The sequence below is a fragment of the Schistocerca gregaria genome, chromosome 4 (genome assembly GCF_023897955.1).
Source record: "Schistocerca gregaria isolate iqSchGreg1 chromosome 4, iqSchGreg1.2, whole genome shotgun sequence".
Classification (NCBI taxonomy): Eukaryota; Metazoa; Arthropoda; class Insecta; order Orthoptera; family Acrididae; genus Schistocerca; species Schistocerca gregaria.
The window spans coordinates 68568920-68589347 of NC_064923.1; the positions used below are offsets into that span (position 1 = coordinate 68568920).

At 41.3% G+C, this 20428-nt stretch overlaps 1 non-coding gene across 1 annotated transcript; it reads right to left on the bottom strand.

Annotated features, from left to right (window-relative positions):
• Nucleotides 1-19427: 19427 nt before the first annotated feature.
• Trnas-cga (transfer RNA serine (anticodon CGA)) lies at nt 19428-19502 on the bottom strand. The gene has a single exon. It is a non-coding gene; the product is annotated as a tRNA-Ser (tRNA).
• Nucleotides 19503-20428: the final 926 nt, after the last annotated feature.

Consider the following 20428-nt stretch of genomic DNA (forward strand, 5'->3'; position numbering starts at 1 on the left):
ATTTATTACTCAGAAAACGTCTTTCTGCGCTGCTATGTTAGTGTCGTTTATTTGGCGTGTTGAATGATCTTTCCATGGGATACCACGAGAGACAATAACTGTGTGACAAACGTACGTTTCAAATGTAAGAGGGGGGAGGAGACCAAACAGCAACGTCATCGGTCTCATCGGAGTAGGGAAGGTGGGTGAAGGAAGTCAGCCATGCCCTTTCAAAGGAACCATCCCAGCATTTCCCTGGAGTGATTTAGGAAAATCATGGAAAACATGTTAGGACAGCCGGATGCGGGACTGAACCGTCGTTCTCCCGAATGAGAGTCCAGTGTGCTAACCACTGCATTACCTCGCTCGGTACTGTGAACTTAGGCTGAATTATTAGTAACCAAGCAGTAATAATTACAGTTACAGTTTTAATGCAGGGGTGAAGGTTTTCAATATGGATTTCTGCTACCAGTTTTCTCTTGAAATGCGTATGTGGTTGTCGAACCAGGCTACGATTTCAATGATTTAAGATGTCATTTCATGTGTGTGATGATAAAGAGTGAATAAAAAAAATATAATAATGTCTAAAAAGACTACATTATTCAATATTCACTTGTAATTATTTCTTTCAAGTTCATCTCATTATTTTGTCTCGATTTTGTCTTCGGACATCTGTTCGACCCAAATAACCGCTATTTTTGTAGTTCGTCAGTTTCCATTACTCTAATTAGCATGTACCATAACAAGTAACAAAGACCGAGATTCAGATGGAACAGTTCAATAGAGGAGATTGAAACAGGTTCATTGCTCTATTTTGCGAAAGCTATCGTAGGATTTTAATTTATTGCAAGCTTAGATGTTTCCATATATCCGAAAGTTAATATATTCTGAGTACATCACTCAGCTTCTATCAAATCTCCTGCGGCTAAATATAATAATAGCTACAGGCTAATAAAACTATACATTTCTAAATGGTGAACTTCTTTCCTAATTACTTATTTCATTTAATTTTAATTAAATTATTTTTGCACTACGATTTCCAATAAACGTATATCCTAAAATACTGGCTAAAGCAGTTTTCATATAAATCTGGTCTCCTCATGAAGAGGATTTCACGTTGGAGTTTTAAATGTCTCTAAAATTGATGCTACGACTATAATTACTTCATCTAGAAAAAGCACAATACGACGTGGTTCTGCTCGCTTCCTCACAAAGTAATGTAAATAATTGACACAATAACGATAAACATCACTTTACACCGCAGTATACCACAGATCACGAGCGAAACACAAACAAACGAGAGAGCAACCCTAGAACCAACAGCGGACGTTCCATACAAACTGCGCAGCAGCTGCCTAATGACGAATGACGTCGCACCTCATCCGACAGGGCGACCAGCTAAAGCGCAGCAAACTTGAGTACAACACTGTGTCTGCATTAATTGGGCCTATAGTTGGCCGTCAGAAGGAAAGGACCTTTCTTATACTGTGTCAAGGGACAGACCTTGCCTAAATGTATTTTTCAATATCCGTTTACCAGAAGAAGTTGAGAGACTACAATTTTTAGGTAACTTGGATGTCGAACAGTGTATTAGACAGTTCCATTAGTTCAGTATGGGCTCCTGTATTATTCCCTTACTTCCTACTGTCATTGTTTTACTTGCGATGTAATGCAGCAGACTACCACGATCGTTTTATCTCAGGCAAATATTAGTCTAGTAGTGAGAAAATGTTTTCTTCTGCGTACTAATAGCTCGAAACGCCACAAGAAATTGAAGTTTAATTTGTAGTTTCATTTACTCATGAATCATTCCAGTATGTGCTTAGTACGATAATGCAGCCTGTAGTACTGAGATTCTTCGGATGTTAGGGACAATATGCCAATGGATTGATTGTAACTGAATTGTATACTTCCTTGAGTTTATTGACAACTTTAAATAAATAATCCTACCAAAATAGTTTTTTAGTAGTTGTTTTACTTGCATCTTGTCCAACATGCACAAAAAAGAACCCTGAGGTTGTAACGGAAAAAAAAGAGTATACACGGTAAATTCATATTGCTGTTGTGTAGTAAAACATTTATTGAATATGAAAATACTGTCTTCATTATATGAGCAACAAGATGAAGTGCATCAAGCAGAACGGCATTGTAACTCGTTGAACGTATCAACAACATTGAACAGAAAAAAATAAAAATATCAAAAACAGAATGAATAAGAGGATGGTCATAACAAAGACAACACGCTTCGTAAAGTTAAAACAGATACGACTGAAACTAGCTAATATAATGTTCCATTTGCTCGATTAGTAGTTGATTCGCGGTTGATTCACGGTTAGTAGTTGATTCACTGGAGAAATTATATTTATCTTTTTTAACGTAATGGTTTCCTCTTATTGTTCGTGGCTACGGCGTTTAACACACCGCTTACAGACTGAACAAATTTTTGAACACGGTCGGATACCTCCGTCATTTCACGTCGTAACAATGCAACGTCTATAATGGTTACGTACGTCTCGCCGCGATCCCTCCCAGGCTTCAACGCCATACTGAAGTTGTCTCAACGTTCTGGACATATTCCTCACGCTCCGTTTCTTGTCTGACTACAAGATGGCGGGTACACATCAAACCCAGAAAGAGAAACGAAGTACTTTATGATTATGAGCACAGTGTGAATTTGGGTTTACCATGGTAATTATGAACACTACAGTTGTTGAAAAGCTTTTGTCATTCTCTTCAGTTGCTAGCAGGAGAGCATTTGCTACACATTGAATACAATGACAGTATTTATTCAAATATACAGGGTGGAGCCAATCAAAGTTACCGGGACGAGTGGCTACGATTGGATGTAAGTGTATGCATGTAACCAGCCCGAGTGAAGCGCACACCACATAATCCGCGCCGTTTCAGAGCGTAGTGCGGGTTGAGTTAGTGTGAGTGGAGTAGTGCAAACGGAACGGAGGAGCAGCGGGTGTTCGCTGTGCAGAGTTACGCGACAACAGAGTTGTGGTATGGGTGTGGTCAGTTGTTTGCCGAGAAGTTTAATGGTGTCGAAGTGCCAGCAAGGAGAGCCATGCAATGCTTAGTCCGAAAATGCCGTCAGACGGGATCTACCTATTTTGAACAAGTCGAAAAACATTTCTAAACGAGCCAGCACACCAGAAAACGTGGCTGCTCTTCACCAGAAAATCTTTCAGAGTCCTACCAAATCAACCTGACGCCTGTCGAATTACGTCGTATCACGTCGATCATGCAGCCGAATACTCCACCTTCACCTGCACATGGATCCATGCTGAGTGTATGTTGTTCACTCATTAAAACAGCCAGATGCTCCTCAGCGCCTCAAGTTCTGTGGGTGGTTTTGCACTGAGATAACAATCAATGGTTTGATTCTTGATGTCAGATGAAGTCTACTTTCTCCTGAGTGGTTATGTCAACTCACAGAATCACAGGTTCTAGGCAGCGGAGATTCCGAATACCTTCCACGAAACACCACTACATGATCAGAAGGTCGGGGTTTGGTATGCAGCGTCTGCACGCACCATCATTGTTCCAATCTTCCTTCACCAGAAGCTGACCTCAGCGCGTTACATTGCCAACATTTTGAAATCATTTGCGAGAGCATTAACGGAGGAGGCAAAGAGCTACATTTACTTCCGACAGGATAGAGCAATTACCCATACATCGAGCCGAACCTTAGATCCCATTTAAACAATCTTCACAACTGTTAGAGTTGTTAGCAGACATCTACATTAAATTTAAATGGAAACTCTGCAAATCATCCGTAAGTGCCTGGCAGAGAGTTCATCGAACCACCTTGGAAATAATTTTCTATTATTCCAGTCTCGAACGGCTTGAGGAAAAACCCAACACTCATAACTTTCCGTGCGACATCTGTTTTATCTGATTTTATTACGACGATCGTTACTCCCTATGTAGCTCGGGGGTTTACAAAATGTTTCCGTGGAGAAAGTTGGTGATTGAAATTTTGTGGAAACATTCCGTCGCGAGGGAAAAACGCCTTAGTTCCAATTATGTCCACCCATGATACTGTCTCCCCTATTTCGGAATAATACAAAACTTGCTGCTATTCTGTGAAGTCTCTCTATGTACTCCGTTAATCCTGCCTGATAGTAATCCCCGACTGCACACTAGTACTGCAATAGAGGTATACTTGTGAGTCTCTTTAGCGGAAATGTTACATTTTCTAAGTGTTGTGCAAGCTTCGGTTTGCCCTCCCCACAAGATTTTCTATGTGCTCTTCCCAACTTAAATTGCTCGTAATTGTAATTCGTAGGTACTCGGTTGACTTTACGGCCTTTACATTTGTCTGTTTTATCGTGTAACCGAGGTTTAGCCGATTCCTTGTAGCACTCATGTGGATGATTATTTAGGGTCAGTTGCCAACTTCGCACCATACTGATATCTTTTTGCAATTTGTTTTTATCCGCTGATGACTTTATTAGACGATATAAGACCGTATCACCTGCAGACCACCTAAGAGGCCTGCTTAGATTTACTTTCAAAACCTTTATATAGATAAGCAACAACAGAGGGCCTATAAAACTACCTTGTGAAACGCCAGAAATCATTTGTGTTTTACTCGATTGCATTCCGTCAGTAACTACGAACTTCACCTCTCTGCCAGGAAATCACGAATACAGTCACATAACGGAGACGATACTCCACAAGCAGCAATTTCACTACAAGCCTTCTGCAAATCTAGAAATGCGGAATCAATTTGATATCCCTTGTCAGTGGCACGCAGCACAGTGTGTGAGTAAACAGCTAGTTGTGTTTCCCAAGAATCGTGTTTTCAAAATCCGTGTTGACTGTGTTTCAATAGACTATTCTCTCTGAGGTAATTCATAATGTTCGAACATCATATATGTTCCAAAATCCTCCAGCATGTAAACGTTAATGATATAATTTATTGTATTTATATGTATATAATTTATGGTATTCGTGATATAATTTATTGTAATCTAATTTTGATGGTGGACAGTACTTTCGTCTTTCTTCAGTTAATATTCTATCCAAAACACATTGTTAAAAATGAATAAAACGAGTCAATTTCTTATAATCGATTCCCTACAATTGTTGACATAAAAATACCCATTAATCAAAAAATGGTTCAAATGGCTCTGCGCACTATGGGACTCTACTTCTGAGGTCATTAGTCCCCTAGGACTTAGAACTAGTTAAACCGAACTGACCTAAGGACATCACTCACATCCATGCCCGATGCAGGATTCGAACCTGCAACCGTAGCGGTCACGCGGTTCCAAACTGAAGCGCACCGGCCGGCACCCATTAATCTCCGTGGAATCAGATATCTGCGCTTACTATGCAAGGGCACCCACAAAATCTGCTGAAGTTCTTCCATGTGTAGAAATTTTCCGCTGTCACAACGAACATTTTATGGGCAGCGAAAAATATTCTGCATCTGGAATAAAAGGTCGCCATAAATCCCAGGGACAATGGTGCTGTGTGGTAATATTTTTATTCGAGTATTTTCCCCGGTCCCTGTATCTGTTGCTGGTATGCAATATATGAGATTCTCGAGGCTTCCACTCCAGAGCGCGACAAGAAACGTACCCAGCAGCATCTGCAAAGCAGACTGACTGAAACTGCATGTCGCGTGTTAGAGGCTCTCTGTCCTGCAGGTAATTCAGCGAACGGGCGGTGCTAATGGAGAATACAACAACGAGGCACAGTTTCCCTCATGTAACTTGTGTGAAATGTGATTCTAAAATTCGCAATGATTAGCATTTCTTGATTTTACACTAGATATCTGGTGAAATGCATGTTTTATGGAATAGTATGATTGTAAAAGAGCCCAGTTTCTGAATACCTAGCTCCAACCAGCTCCAACTTATAACAACTGTCCCATTGGCCGAAGTAAAATAATAATACTATTTGCGTGATAATAACTTGATGGTCTTTTTGGCACGGAATCCGCATGGGACCTTAATTTTTTATCATCATATAAATTTTTATCACACAATGACTTCTTTACAGTAATGAAAGTCACTGAAACACATGTAATTAGACTAAAAAATAATTCATTATTTGTAAATGACAGGAAGATAAAACAATGGAAGCTGAAGACAGTAAGAAGTAGTAGATATGGCATTAGCGTTAGACTTAAAATTTAAGTGGGGTGCAGTAGCCTTCGAAACAAATTCAGTCTTGACGGAGGAAGCAAGTAAGATATAAAAATCAGGTTAGAGTAGCCAAATAAAATAATTTACGACCAATAAACATCTCGTTGCATAGAAGATTTCGAAAATGAAGTAAATCGATGGAACTAGAAGTGAATGGGTAAGAAAAGCAAAATTTGGAAAACTGACAAGAAAAAGGAACAAAATGATAATACTGGTGTTAAGGCAATAAAAAAAACTCCCGTGGCACATGTGAGAGCTTTGGAGGGTACGCGCTGTAAGGTACGACGGATACCAGGTTGCATCTAAGAAAGTGGGTAGTGGGTCTATGTGCTAAACAGACACGAAGAAACTGGCAAAGGAGAGAAATTCGTGACACGACGCATCACACCATTCAGAATCCTAAGGACCCAAAAAGCAAAACAAAAGTTAACAGAGATGTTGTAAAAGTATAAACACCAGCGTCAAAGTCTGAAGTCCACATGGTATCTTACGGTGCGTGTCTGACGCATTTCCACCATTTTGTATTCCATTAACCAATGACACGTAAGAAGACCGGTTGTCGGAGAAATGTCGTACGAGCACCACTATCTCTGATTTTTTCCCTTCTTGTCATTTCACGAGACGGATGTGGTATGAAATAATACGTTGCCAGAATCTACTTTGAACGAACCCTGTCGAACTTTGAACACTAAACCACCTTGATGCACAAAGCCCTTCCAGCAGCCTCTGATACGACAGTTTGTGGAGCGTCTAGGAAAATCCCTCCCACCAACAAACAAATCTCATGTCGCAACGTGCTGCTCTTCGTTGGATCATCTACATTTTATCCATTAATCAAACCTCTTAAGGGTCCCAGAATAACGAACAATACTCAAGAATCGTTGCAGAAAGGATTCTGAGCCTTCAAGGTCTGTTCGGGCGGAGTGTAGTTCTCTCTGGAATGAATTACATTTTCTCAAGTCATTCCAGTAAAACATAGCCCAGCATCAGCTTTTCATTCATTTCGTTCTATTTGGTCGTTCCACTTCAGATCGCCCCGAGAGGTTACTAGTAAGTACTTCATGGTGGTTACTGTAGTAGTTCATTTCATTCCATATTTATGCGCATTATTTCACATTATTCATGTTTACGATCAACTGCCAGGCGCTGCACCAACAACTAATCCTCAGCAAACATCCGTGCATTCCGCTACAGTCTTGTGTCTTTGCAACAATCCAGTAGACAACAGGAGAACAACCCGTTTAAATAGGAATTATGTGTCTATTGACTTGAAGGGCTTATTTTAATCGCGGTACAAGTCCATTACTTCCATTTTGTTGCCTATAATGTTTCTTAAATTAATGATCCAAGCAAACAGAAAGAAAAGCTCATCTCTAGCAAGAAGCCACATGCTTGAATATTTCAGGTATTTCAACTGCAGATTTTTCAGTGCTCATTTAACTTTAGGACCCAGTGTCTCGAAATGAACAAAAGTGGACTTGTACCACTACTGAAATAAGCCCTTCCCTTATATTTCCTTTATTTGCACTCCAAAAACCAACGGTTTTAGTTTTTTCTCCTTCGGATTGCTTGCTGCACGTCTCGGATTCGGTGAAAGGGCCAACTTCAGTATCCTTTCATATTCTTATTCCATTAGCTATGGCATGTCATTCCACCACTTTGATGTCATACATGAAACTTGTCAGCATTTGCGAACGAGGACAACCATAAGCTGTGCAATGGAATGACGACAGTGAAAATTTGCGCCGGACCGGGCTCGAATCCGGAGTTCCCGCTTATCGCGAGCGGTCGGCTTAACGTTATGCTATCCGAATACGCTTCACAGCCAGAGCCAAACTGCCGTATGTCATCAACCATTTGCCTAGAGCCTCCTGTCCCACATTTTTTACGTACATTCCCGTACAGGAAGACGTTCCAATTGAAATGCGCTTGCATGCTGTCGGCTGATAAATAAGCTATTGCAGTGCTACAGCTGTTGGTCGTCCATATTCGCATGAATGCATGTCCGAAGGAACTTTGCATCTTAACTCTAAACAACACAAGCGCTGCTACAACGTATTAATCCGCTAACGCTGGGCAAGTGACTTTCAATTAAAATGTCTCCCCTGTGCGCGATTACACTTAATGAATACACGAGTGCAGGTTTTAGACACTGGTTGACGACATATGGAAGGCTTACTCGGGCCTTGAATCGTGTTCGGATAGACTAATGCTAAGGCGACAGCTCGCCATAAGCGAGAAATCGACGTTTGCTTCGGGTACAGCACAAATTTTCATTGTTGTCATTCTGTTATACAGCTGATAGTTGTCCGTATTTGCAAATGTGAATACGTCTCATGTAATTTCATAATGACAGTTACGTGCGCAATACGTACTCCTTCGGACATGCATAAATGTTCGACGAAATTTTTCATCGTACTTCAACCTAACCTGCCACTGCAGTATCGTACTGTGATGTCTTGACGTCTTAATCACTTACATCATCTTGCGTTTTAGGTAAAAAGCGAAGTAACTGTTCAAAAAGTGAATTCTAGGCTTGTCAACTGCATAACGTGTTGAACTTGCTAGCACGTTTGCTACAACAGAAATCAAAAACAAGGGACGTTCCACTTGCCTAAGTAATTAATTAAGATCCTTCCCTGCATGATATTCAAGCCTCCCTCTCTCACCCAGGCATTTTATATTCATTGTTTGATTGGAACAGCAGTTTTGCCATAAATGGGCAAACTTCTCCCAGAGATACTTGAAACATTACAAAAAGTTTCATTGGACCCTACTAAACGTGATATTAAATTTGTTTCCAGAGACACGATGTTCTTGCGACAATGGAAAACAACTCAGATAGCATGCTACGGTAGTTAAGACTTAAACTAATCTTTGCAGTCGGCTAGAGTGGCCGTGCGGTTCTACGCCCTATAGTCTGGAGCCGAGCGACCACTACGGTCGCAGGTTCGAGTCCGGCCTCGGGCATGGATGTGTGTGATGTCCTTAGATTAGTTAGGTTTAATTAGTTCTAAGTTCTAGGCGACTGATGACCTCAGAAGTTAAGTCGCATAGTGATCAGGGCCATAATCTTCGTAACTGCTGTTAGAGAAGTTACAAATTAAAATTATTATTTATTGAAATAATATATGAACTTCTTGCCAATGACTCAATGAATCACACGCTGTTTTTTAAATCTGAGTGCGAACTTGAAAAGTTAATTAACTTTTATCGTATTAGAGTTCAGTGCGCTGTGAACAACAAAAACGAATGTTTTTCATCCTTGATACGTCTATTTAGGCATGTTAATTTCGAATGATCACATCGAACGTCTTCCGCTTTGATGACTAAAAATAATCTCCCTTATTCCATACATGTGTCCATGCACATTGATAATGTTTAGAAAATCTTTGCAGGTTTGATTGTACTACTCTGGAATGCTCATACGTCAACACATTACGTTCCACTAACGTTTAGGGGGAGCCATGGCGACTGACTACATGCAGAGGCAATGACGTCACAAGCTCGTCTTAACACTGATGTTATCAGCAGCACAAGATACGTGTCGTCGTCGTGCTCCTTCCGCTCTTCCCCTCCTTACCACAACCCCCGCTTCCCCAATCCCTCTGCAATTAGTCTTAGCATTAGATAATAGCACCTATTAACCTGAAGCAGTCAACGGCAGCTTAGTATTTTGGCCGGCATTAAAATGCAGCTAACAACAATGTATATATTAAAATACCTAATGTTCCCTTCACACGATGTCTGTGTATAATCACGAACAAATCTTCACCTGTGTTGGGTAAATTGGGGCTATCTCTCTCTCTCTCTCTCACACACACACACAGACACATACACATACACACACATGCATGCATGCAAACATTTCACTAAAAAAATGTTTATGTCAAAGACGGTATTCCTTACATATGGCATCTGTCTCTTACAAAATAATCCTAAAATTATGTCTCTTATCAAAAGCTCTATTTTCTTTTGCTCGTATAAACACACACACACACACACACGTAAGCTTACAAACGGACAGAATTGCATGAGCGCGCGCCAGAAGTTAATAACGCGTTGGTTCACTTATGGCCCTTACGCATTCAATTATTCGGCTTGGCGCTGGTTGACAGTGTAGCTGGATATCCTCCTGAGGTGTATGATACCAAATGCAGTCCAATTAGCGTATTGGACGGTCAGAATGCCGAGCTGGTAGGAATCCCTTCCCATAATGGTCGGAAAGTTCTCAGTTTGTGAGGGATTCGCCAAATTTGCTGACAAAGGTAGTGTTTGGCGAGCAAGAAGGCCAGCAGTTGAAACTCTTGTCGTAGGTGGATGGGCAATATCTTGCTGAAACGTAGGCCCAGGGTGGCTCGCCATGAATGGCAACAAAAAGGGACTAGAAAATGGTTGTCGTATCGCTATGCTGTATGGTACCACAGACCGTTACTCTTTGTTGTTGGGCCGTACATATCCGTCGTAATTTTTATTAGAATCCTGTGTAAAAATTAGAAATAAATTCGATCAAGAACTTTTCCTGATTTTTTGTAAATAACATCTCCCTCATGTATATTAGCAAAGATAACGCATGTAAAGCTAGGAAACAACTCAGACAACATTCTCGATAAAAATTGTATTACAATTTTTTTTTCTTTTTAACAGAAACACTAAAATCATAGTTAACTTCGTATAACAGCACAACTCATTTGACATTTTATGCTCACACAGAGTGGAATCATACGAATTTAATCGCCATGTTTAACACATTTTTACAATATCTTCCATTACAAACAGTAGGTTGACACTATTCAAGTAAATATTTGAGATATCACCTGTAAGTACATTCACACTTAACATACACTTCGAAAGCCGCAATGTGAATAAAAAAAGAAATATTTAAATACACAGTTCTTCTACTAGGTACGTTTGGGAAAAAAAGGAAGTTACAATGATTATTTTCGAAAACCACTGTGTCCATGTTATTCATTCTTCCACGATATATCATGCACGTTGTCCTGCTGTTGAGAAGTCAAGTTCAGTACCAATAATAGTTGACAATCGTGACGGCACATATACTTTGCGACCCTCCAGGTAAACCTGGACTGCGTCTCCTAACTTGGTGTTACAGTATCTTGCACTCAATATTGGATTCTACTCTCCCTTTCTTCAATCTCTCAGTGCACATTGCGCTCCCGCCCTCGCCCAGATGCTTAAAGTTCTGCAACACACAAGCACAGGAGTCACTGCTTTCTTGATGCAGAACAAGTAGTTTATAAGATAAATACAATAATTATAAGGTGTAGAGGTATGTAGTGGATGTCTGACTTACAGTTTGTGCCCAAAGAGACGAAAGCACTGAGAAAAGGCGACAGATGTGTCGAGTATGAAGACTATGGCAGTCATTATAGTCAAACAACAATCACAAGCAACCTGTAGCGTATCTTGAATACATACTGTTTCATTATCATGTGATATTTGGTCCCTCAGTTTCAAAGCTAGCTAGAAAACTGATCGCACGAACATTTCGTACGGATTACATCAAACACGATCAAGTGTATTTTCATTCTCTTCCATATAGATATGTAAAATCTCACACTAATTATCTGCTACTTTTATGTAACGAAGTCTTAACGATTTTGGTGTATGATTTGTGCTAAAATTTGTTTTAAAATTTTCAACAATCAGCAACAAGTTGGTTATACAGTTTCTCAAATCTTGTGCAGTCCACTTAACTTTGTCAGGCTTCTGCCGGCCACAGTGGACGTGCGGTTCTAGGTGCTACAATCTGGAACCCTGCGACAGCTAAGTTCGAAGGTTCGAATCCTGCCTCGGCATGGAGGTGTTTGTTGTCCTTACGTTAGTTAGGTTTAATTAGTTGTAAGTTCTAGGCCACTGATGACCTCAGAAGTCGCATAGTGTTCAGAGCCATTTGAACCATTTTTGTCTGGCTTCCTTATATGCGTATCTTTTAACCATATGAAGAATGAAGAAAATATATAAAATTGATTCTACTGGAGCAATGATGGACAGTTTACAGTGTGTGTCCATTACCGCGAATGCGTAGCTTAACTTGACGCAGTTGTAATTATTAGTACCCTAACAGAAGAAGTGCTGCTCGTTTATTGTGATCTGTATTACTGCTGTGCGTAACAATCAATATATCTCACTCAACATTCAAACAAAAAGCAGTCAACATGGCCCCGTAATATGCAAATTTAAAAGACAGGATACGCTCCCCACTGCAGTTGATGGTCAGGTTACAAATGACCATCATAACACCAGATACTCTTGACTGTGGCTGTGATTGGTGGTTGAACTAAGTGACTGCATTACGCCTGCTACTATTGTGTGCGGCAGTGATGGTCAGCTTGATGATGGTCGATTGACAAGGTGGCTATTGTAACCCTGTTCTATGGCTTTGACCTTGCTTAAACAAACACTCTACCCTGCTCAAAATCTAAACAAAAACCCGCATTATGTCTCTTAAATCAGTTTATGGGGATTGGAAAATTATAGCCAAATCACAAAGTGAGTGGCATTAGCCCAAGGAAAGTGCTGGGATGGGCAAGGATTGTAGGTATAGAGATTCTGTGCTGTTGCCGTCTGGAGGGGTACTGATGGAGAATTGATAGGGTGATCGCAATCAGCTCTCAATCACGGTGATTATCAATCCCCAAAACGCACGGTTTCACGCAGCATTTTAAAAATACAACTGTCACATCACAGTTAATCGAAGATTACACAAGAAGTGGTTACGTAAATGGCTCTAGTTTACAAGAAGACGCCTCTTTGTATGCGGCAATATAATTTTTTTTGCTCCCATATGAATCTTCAGTAGCTGTCGCACGATTCTCGTTTCTAGATTTAAACTCGGGGGTACTTCTAGTAAGATGTGTAACTCAATATTAGAAAACCATGTGCATTTCCATCATGTGTAAAGCCGGTTGAGTTAGAGTACTAATAGAGCAACAGAAAGAAACAACTGAAAATGTAATCTGTTGGTGTAATTTAACATACAAATGAACAATCTATACTGTCAAAATTATTTGAAGTCTTCAGTTTAAGCAATTCAAATAATAGTTTTTTAACACAAAATACCATATGACACTAAGCCCATTAACATAACGTATAGCTGAAACCTCTGGTTTCCGAATGTTAACAGTATAGAGAATCTTCATTTCGCTTTTAAACATTCAGCATATGCAAATAACATTCGATGTATTGCATACAGGACCACACAGTTTTGGCTACGAGGGAATTTTCACATCAGTGACACGAATCCACAATAAAAAAGTTACGAGTTATCGTAGAATGTTAATTTCCGACACTGTAATACCACTGCCTACACTCTGCACTTGGCAGCTGGGCAAAAGCAGCAGTGGCGAACAGCTGGACCTAGTTATCAAAAACCTCATGCTAAATAGATATGTCTCTCTCTGCCCTTCATTAAATGTCATAATATATTTCTGAAGTGTGTGTGTGTGTTTTGGCACCAGTTTACACAATTCAGGTGAAACTTACATAGTTTTTGTCACTATAGGTTAGTATAGACAGTACTTTCCTTGACATTAAACCATTGTGTTTGTGTGGGTGTTTTAATGAATATGACGCCATTTTTGCGTAATTGATGTAAAGTTTAAGTAATTCTATTGAACCTGGAGCCACTTTCCGCAGTTTTTACAGAAAATGGCGCCAGTCCATTAGTGTATGCACGAAAGCAGGAAAAAAGTTTCCAATAACACACATACTTCCTTTATTGCTTCTCCCTGCGCGCGTGGGAGTGGGGGAGGGGGGGGGGTACACGGGAGGGAGAGGGAGAGTGGTGGTCGCCCTGTTAAGTACCACTCATTGCCCCTAAATGGGGGAAATGTTGGACATCCAGTAAACTGACCGTTATTGCCCCACCCAAATAATACAGAGTTGAATGCGAAAGATGGCGCCAATTCATGCAGTTCAAATTAAGATGCTTTGGTAAATTTTAACCTAGTATGGCTTCTCTAAAGCCTAGTCGCTTGGGAAAAATAGGGATAGGTTTCCTACTTGCCTTTCACTACTGGCCATTTTAATTGCTACACCACGAAGATGACGTGCTACAGTCGCGAAATTTGACCGACAGGAAGAACATGCTGTGGTATGCAAATGATTGGCTTTTCAGAGCATTCACACAAGGTTGGCGCCGGTGGTGACACCTACAACGTGCTGACATGAGGAAATTTTCCATCCGATTTCTCATACACAAACCGTAGTTGACCGGCGTTGCCCGATGAAACGTTGTTGTGATGCCTCGTGTAAGGAGGAGAAATGCGTACCATCACGTTTCCGACTTTGATAAAGGTCGGATTGTAGCCAATCGCGATTGCGGTTTATCGTATCACGACATTGTTGCTCTCGTTGGTCGTGATGCAATGAGTGTGAACAGAATGTGGAATCGTTGGGTTCAAGAGGATAATACGCAACGTCTTGCTGGATCCCAACGGCCTCGTATCACTAGCAGTCGAGATGACCGACATCTTATCCGCATGGCTGTAACGGATCGTGCACCCATATCATCCATGAGTCAACAGATGGGGACGTATGCAGCAGCATGGCCTATCAGCTCGGAGACCATGGCTGCGGTTACCCATGAAGCTGCATCACAGACAGGAGTGCCTGCGATGGTGTACTCAACGACGGACCTGGGTGCACGAATGGCAAAACGTTACTTTTTCGAATGAATCCAGGTTCTGTTTACAGCATCATGACGGTCGCATCCGTGTTTGGCGACAACGCGGTGAACGCACATTGGAAGCGTGTATTCGTCATCGCCATACTGGCGTATCACGCGGCATAATGGTATGGGGAGCGATTGGTTACACATGTCGGTCACTTCTTGTTCGCATTGACGGCACTTTGAACAGTGGACGTTAGATTTCAGATGTGTTACGACCCGTGACTCTACCCTTCATTCGATCACTGCGGAACCCTACATTTCAACAGGATAACGTACGACCGCATGTTGAAGGTCCTGTACGGTCCTTTCTGAATACAGAAGATGTTCGACTGCTGCCCTGGCCAGCACATTCTCCAGATCACTCACGTTACTTTTTCGAATGAATCCAGGTTCTGTTTACAGCATCATGACGGTCGCATCCGTGTTTGGCGACAACGCGGTGAACGCACATTGGAAGCGTGTATTCGTCATCGCCATACTGGCGTATCACGCGGCATAATGGTATGGGGAGCGATTGGTTACACATGTCGGTCACTTCTTGTTCGCATTGACGGCACTTTGAACAGTGGACGTTAGATTTCAGATGTGTTACGACCCGTGACTCTACCCTTCATTCGATCACTGCGGAACCCTACATTTCAACAGGATAACGTACGACCGCATGTTGAAGGTCCTGTACGGTCCTTTCTAAATACAGAAGATGTTCGACTGCTGCCCTGGCCAGCACATTCTCCAGATCACTCACCAATTGAACACGTCTGGTCAATGGTGGCCGAGCGACTGGCTCGTTACAATACGCCAGTCACTACTCTTGATAAACTGTGGTATCGTGTTGAAGCTACAAGGGCAGCTGTACCTGTACACGCCATCCAAGCTGTGTTTGAATCAATACCCAGGCGTATCAAGGCCGTTATTACGTCCGGACCTTGTTTTTCTGGGTAATGATTTCTCAGTATCTAAGCACCCAAACTGCGCGAAAATGTAATGACATGTCAGTTCTAGTATACTATAGTTGTCCAATTAATACCCGTTTATCACCTGCATTTCTTATTGGTGTAGCAGTTTTAATGGCGATTAGTGTAGAAACGAAAGATATCATGATATTTTTCCCTGTAAGTAAACTTGTTTTGTTGTGAATAATCAATCCCCAGCACATTACGAAGCGTAATGTTTCCTAAAAATGTTTATAGTACGTATTAAATACTTCATTTTGTGAAAACCGCCATTCGTTCTGAGTATCAATACATTGACGCCAACAATAAAATTAATTATAAATGCTGGGATTGTTATGAGGAATCCGTTCAGTCAAATTTATACTTGAAATTTGTAAAATGACGAATTTGTATTGTCTTGTACAGGAATGTCTCAATTTATTAACATTAAAATCGTAGTGGTAAAAATTAATCGATAGCTTTAGATATAACATGTGAAACAATCTTGAGGGTAAGTTAATTTCTAAAAACATGAAACATACGTTTAATTCTAGAGAGGGCTTCGCGGAAGAGTTTGTGTGAAGAAACCAAACGTGGAACTGCATTCTTGAATTGGAATGCAGTTAAAAGAAAACATAAAAGTCCCTCAACAAGTTCGAAATGTCCCCTGCAGATGGCGACGGACTGCTTTTGCGTTTCACGATCTTTTCCATTATTCAGCATAAACTGAGTAAGTCCGGTTAGTTGCAGCTTGGTCCACGGCCTATGGTAACAAGCCATGCATAGGGTACCGACTACTGCGTAAAGTCATACACATATTTCTAGAGAATATGGAATGCTAACGAATCATTTAGTTTCTTGCTGGTACGGCGTGAGGAAACATTTTCGGAGATAGCTGTACGTAACGGATGATTTTGTGAACTGAACAGATCATCCGGTTTAGTGTGCTACGAACATCCATTTGTATCGTACATTGTCAATAAATAAAAGAAAAAATTGAGGGGTCAAAACGAGGCTATAGAGCGGTTTGGAAGTTGTCTATCATCGAACTGATAACACTGAATGATCCGGCATGGATGCTACATGTCGAGCGTAATAGTAATCAGTACTTTATGGGGAGCTATAATTAAATTTATTCTTCGTATTTGTTGTTGCAGAATGTTTTATGTAGTCCTGGTATTGGTGTTTATGTAGCTGTATAGCTTTAATGAGTGAAATTTACGTAGAACATATTTTAATCGGGTTTGTATTGTTTCGAACTGCCATTTACCCTTCAGCGTTTGTTGAGGTCATGTACAACTTAAATCCCCACAAGCTGGTAGCGAGGCTTGAAAGTTGGGTATATTGGTGTGGCTAATCCAATAACAACATTCTGATAACCAAAGGGAATCTCATAGAAGCAATGATCCGAAGCAAGTGATTCAGTCTATACAACCTCAAAATCTCGTAAAGGTGTTGCTGGGTAAGCAGTGCTGAGAAATAACTGTTAAGAAAAAAGTTCAATACTTTGCGCCGTTTCAGAATAAATTTGCATTGATCTTAGGCATCAAGCAGTTGCCCCCACAAATTCATACGGCCCGCCAAAGACGGTGTCACCACACGTGTCCTTCGTCTGGTTTCTTAAAAACAATCATCCAAGCGATACAAAACTTATACATGGGAGGGTAGTAAGAATCGAATCGGAGTAAAAGGCTGATCGGCCGCTATCCTTTACACAGTGACAACAACTGACGCTAATTGAAGACTATAAATCCAAAAGGGGCTATGTACCAAAATGAATCTTTAGAGATATTGAAAGAAAACCAATTAATTCTCTGTAGCATGCATTGATACAAATAACACTTTAGTAAGTCACATTGTAGGCCGCTGCGAGTGCGTGGTAAGCAATTCAGGGATATGCCTGAACAACTAATATTCCCGTAGTATCAAAAAGAACACGACATCATGGTTGTTCCTGTATTGTTTTGCAATGATTACACCAGCAAGGCAGCCGAGAATAAATCAATACGCATTTAAACACAAATGACTTAAATCTTTCTGAGTCCTTAGATTAAATACTGTATCTTACGTAATAGTTCCGTCTTCTTCTCTCGCGATAAGCACTTGCGGTTGTCAACTTCTATCAGTTCCAGGGACTGATTTGCCCTTCTTCAGGACATTGAACGTTATCCGTTCTTCCAGCTCGTTAAGGGTTATTCGTATTTTGACCTCTCCAGGAGCAGTTATTCGAATCCACGATGCAGTCAATATCAAGAGTTTGTTGGTGGTGGTCAAGTTTTCTGCTGCTGTGTAAAAGTCAAGGAAGTACGAGTGATGTGTCTCCTGATCTTTGAGTGGTTTTGCCTGCCTAACTTCATTAGGTCAGCCAGAACAAAACATTTCACTGCCTTCTTTCTCTTTCAGTGGTTAAAAAATCTTGATCTCATGCCAGAAAGCTATGAGAGAAATTAGATATTTATGGTCAACATAGCACAAGACAAGAAGAATTTTGTCTTTATTTTGTCTGGACCAGTTTTCACTCCACACACACAGCTTTTTCTTCATTGTGATGTTAAGTACTTGACTGAGAAATGAAAATAAATAGGATGCGGTTTCACTGGCTCCTCGCCACCATTTCGTCTGGTTCCACACGTACACTTTCGCATTACCAGTGTACATCGAAAATGTAACATGAGAAATGTCTCAGACAGAATAGTCTTAATGTATAAGGAGAGGTACTAACATGGTCGGTTTGAGATCTATGGATAGCATGCAAGTATCACTGCTAACGTTGCAACAGGTGCAACGGTACTTAACTGTGATGTGGCTCTTGCTATGGTTCAGTTCGTCCTTGCCTAGCTTTGTCAGCATTCTAGTGGTTTGCCTTACCTTCTAGAACTAATCGGTCACACATTCTGTATCATGGCTTTCTGAAGGATGCGGAAGGAAAATCGGCAAGAAAAACTTTTCAGTCAAACATGTACGTCACAGTACTACTGGGATATTTTACTCTGAACGAAGTGAAGAGCGTGTTCCTATTGAGATCGGGCCTTAAGTATTCCTTCCTTTTACGCTTTCTACTGTAGTGACTCACATATGCAGACAACATGTGAATGTGGGCCGATCTTCATCTGTGTATTTTCTATTAAATGCTCCACCTCTTTTGCCTTTGAGAATATTATCGCTGTTCTTCTTCTTATGTGCCTTAATCTCTATTTTTTTTCTTTGAAATACCAGAAACGTCCATAAAGATCTTTTTTTTTCTCCCGCACAGACCATGAAGGCCCAAAGGAACCGACTGGCCACCGCGTCATCCTCAGCCCACAGGCGTCATTGGATGTGGATATGGAGGGCCATGTGGTCACCACACCGCTCTCCCTGTCATAGGTCAGTTTCCGAGACCGGAGCCGCTACTTCTGAATCATGTAGCTCCTCAGCCTGCCTCACAAGGGCTGAGTGCATCCTGCTTGCCAACAGCGCTCGGCAGACCGGATGGTCACTCATCCAAGTGCTAGACCAGCCCAACATCGCTTAACTTCGGTCATGTGACGGGAACCGGTGCTACCACTGCGGCAAGGCCGTTGGCATAAAGATCTTCTTACGTAGCTTCCAGAATGAGATTTTCACTCTGCACCGGAGTGTGCGCTGATATGAAACTTCCTGGCAGATTAAAAGTGTGTGCCCGACCGAGACTCGAACTCGGGACCTTTGCCTTTCGCGGGCAAGTGCTCTACCAACTGAGCTACCGAAGCACGACTCACGTCCGGTACTCACAGCTTTACTTCTGCCAGTATCCGTCTCCTACCTTCCAAACTTTACAGAAGCTCTTCTGCGAACCTTGCAGAACTAGCACTCCTGAAAGAAAGGATACTGCGGAGACATGGCTTAGCCACAGCCTGGGGGATGTTTCCAGAATGAGATTTTCACTCGGGAAACATCCCCAAGGCTGTGGCTAAGCCATGTCTCCGCAGTATCCTTTCTTTCAGGAGTGCTAGTTCTGCAAGGTTCGCAGAAGAGCTTCTGTAAAGTTTGGAAGGTAGGAGACGGATACTGCCAGAAGTAAAGCTGTGAGTAGCGGACGTGAGTCGTGCTTCGGTAGCTCAGTTGGTAGAGCACTTGCCCGCGAAAGGCAAAGGTCCTGATTTCGAGTCTTGGTCGGGCACACAGTTTTAATCTTCTTACATAGCTGTTTATGTGTACCCTCACTACCAGAAACAATGAAAATTAATATACACTGGCGGTATCTTGCCGCGGAATCCTAGTTTCCACGTCGCCGACAATCTGCTGGAATATCGCCCGTGCGCCCATTAAGAACGCACGTTGTATATGCTCATCTTGCTGGAAGAGCGTGATACACAAGTTCGTCTTATGTTCTGCTGACAAGGAGTGACAATAATTCATTTGCTGATCACCTAAATCCAAATATTGTGACACATTATAATATTATATTATTTGTTTTCAACCATAAGAGTCTCACATAGATACTGCTGTTGTGAAGCGTTAACGTTTGATGTACTGGTCACATACCCGCAAGCTTGGCTGTTGCTGGAGGGCTTCTTTTTCTTTTCCTGTCGTGTATGATAAACCTGATATTTTTCTTTTCTTCTCCACCACTCACTTAGTCAAACTTTCACATTGTCTCTTCATTGTTGTTGGAGTATCACTGCATTCAGCCACAC